This window comes from Penaeus monodon, chromosome 18, assembly GCF_015228065.2.
Source record: "Penaeus monodon isolate SGIC_2016 chromosome 18, NSTDA_Pmon_1, whole genome shotgun sequence".
Classification (NCBI taxonomy): domain Eukaryota; kingdom Metazoa; phylum Arthropoda; class Malacostraca; order Decapoda; family Penaeidae; genus Penaeus; species Penaeus monodon.
The window spans coordinates 30,178,696-30,181,195 of record NC_051403.1 but is presented as its reverse complement, the minus strand read 5'-3'; the positions used below and the strand labels follow the sequence as shown (position 1 = coordinate 30,181,195).

Genomic DNA, 2,500 nt, shown 5'->3' with positions numbered 1-2,500 from the left:
TCTCTCGTTCTCCCTCCTCTCTCTTCTCTCTTTCTCTCTCTCTCCTTCTCTCTCCCTTTCTCTCTCTTCTCTTTTCTCTTCTCTTCTCTTTTCCCCTCTCTTTTCCTTTTCTCTTATCTTTTTTCCTCTCTCTCTTCTCTCCTCCTCTCTCTCTCTCTCTCTCTCCTCTCTCTCTCTTCTCTCTCTCTCTCTCCTCCCCTCTCATCTCTCTCTCTCTCTCTCTCTCTCTCTCTTTCTCTCTCTTCTCTCTCTCATCCCTTCTCTGCTCTCTCTCTCCCTCTCTCTTTGCTCTCTCTCTCTCTCTCTCTCTCTCTCGCTCCCTCTCTCTCTCTCTTTTGCTCTCTCTTTCCCTCTCTCTTTTGCTCTCTCTTTCCCTCTCTCTTTTGCTCTCTCTTTCCCTCTCTCTTTTGCTCTCTCTCTCCCTCTCTCTTTTGCTCTCTCTCTCGCTCTCTTTTGTTCTCTCTCTCGCTCTCATTAGCTCGCTCTCTTTTGCTCTCTCTCTCTATAATCGTAATAGTTACATTGATAATATATATAATGCTAATATTATCAACAAGAATACCAATAATAATTGTAATAATAAGAACGACAACAGTAACATCATTAATATTAATGATGATAATTATAATTCATAATCAAAATTAGCTTGACCATATGAGCCACAGTGCTCATAATTATACGTATAACAAACGGTAGTTGCAAATTCCACGCAGACTTAGCATTATGGCCTTTCATAAAAAGAAAATTTCCAAAGCCTGGGCGCCGATCCTCCCTGGGGCAGATGCTGCTCAGGGGGACCAGAGACCAATGTGAGGGTCATTTTCAGTAGGACTCGGACACCGCCCGTGCCATAATCATGTAATGTACTTTCTCATCCTGTCTGTACTGAGCCTCTCTAGTCGCGTGTCATCTTTGGTCCGCTCCTTTACCTGTCCCCGCGTTTCTGGTTTTTATATCCTCTTCCCAATATTTATTTTGAATTCTGTATACTTTGAACACGAAATTACTTGCTACGATAGCGCAAGAGCGTGGCTACAAGTGCAACAGACGAGCAGTGTTGACCGTGCCCGCTTCGAGTGCCCGCCAGAGAGCCTGCCCTGAACCCGCGTGAATCGAGACCATTGTGTACTCACTTGTCTTCTCACAGCCTACACTTCGCCAAGGTCACATCTGCGCACAAATCGTGTCAGAAGGGCTAAAGACGCAACCTAAGAGAGCCTCCGCCGACTTTGTGAGGGAGAGGGACTACTAGCAGTACCTGGTGAGTGGTCAGAAAGTTGAAGGAGTGTCTGGATTGTTCCCACAGCAGGCAGGATGTTCACCGCACCGCTGTGATGCTGCCGCTCTATTGTTTGTTTAGAGTACCCAGGGTGTGATGTGATATGATATACTGTGAAACTCATCATCGTGATAGGTGAAAACACGTCCTCTCCTCATGTACGCATATACGCACTTGAATGCTTATCAGAAATATATAAAAACCTGGGGACAAAAACCCGTTGTTAACTTCGGCAGCCTTTGATCATACCATGTTTACAGAGGAGCGAGGGAAAGGTAGATAAGAGAGAGAGAGAGAGAGAGAGAGAGAGAGAGAGAGAGAGAGAGAGAGAGAGAGAGAGAGAGAGAGAGAGAGAGAGAGAGAGAGAGAGAGAGAGAGAGAGAGAGAGAGAGAGAGAGAGAGAGAGTGAGTGAGATAGAGAGAGAGAGAGAGAGAGTAGGGAGAGGGAGGAAGGGAGGGACATACAGACCGTAAAAAAGAGGAGAGCAAAGGGACTAAGATGAACATACGGTGGGAAAAACTATATGGTTGAATGGTGGTTGAATACACTGTTATAAGTATGTACTGAAATAGACCTATAGTTACAATCAAAAGACACAAAATACGACACAGGGAAATCCGGCTGTTGCTCATTACTGGACATCACAAAAAATACATAGTTCAGTCGTTGCAACGCATTGTCATTATATTTTACCCCCTACGTATATTACTGAAGTTCGTATGAAACTAAATAGAAAAAAAACGAATTACTAATGAACTGAAACTCTCTTAAGGTTGTGTATGCCGCGCTTAGTACATTGTGTGAAATTGTGCAAAGCGTGCAACCTCGGGCGCAGGAAGGGCAAGAGAAGCGCATGCATTCTGGTGTCGTTTGTGTTCTTACGGTGATGCGTCTTTCATCTCCTGGGTGGTTCTTTATCTTTCTTAATCAGGCTAATATAGCTCATTAGCAGAACAAATTACACAGCTAAGCGAAATGTTTAACTGGTTTCGGGAATAAGGGTTCGCTTAACAACCCGCAGGTGGTCGGCCAACAGCTGGGTCAACCGCTCGGCGTCGTGGGTGACAACTCGCTCCGTCTAATGTCACATTAACCTCTCCTCACACTCACTCAACTTGCTGCGGTCTCCACTGCTCTTTATTAATTTTTGATTTGGTGCAGGGAAATCGTCGGCCATTTTATGTTTCTTTGGATGTCCGTCGGCACATTTATTTACCTTT

At 44.8% G+C, this 2,500-nt stretch overlaps 1 protein-coding gene across 1 annotated transcript in view; it reads right to left on the bottom strand.

Annotated features, from left to right (window-relative positions):
• LOC119584422 (protein singed wings 2-like) overlaps nucleotides 1-1,280 on the bottom strand; it is a 21,753-nt gene extending 20,473 nt beyond the window's left edge. Inside the window, exon 1 of the mRNA XM_037933018.1 lies at nucleotides 1,259-1,280. The gene's annotated coding sequence lies outside the window, so the exon portion shown is untranslated. The remainder of the gene's footprint in view (nucleotides 1-1,258) is intronic.
• Between the last annotated feature and the right edge of the window lie 1,220 nt (nucleotides 1,281-2,500).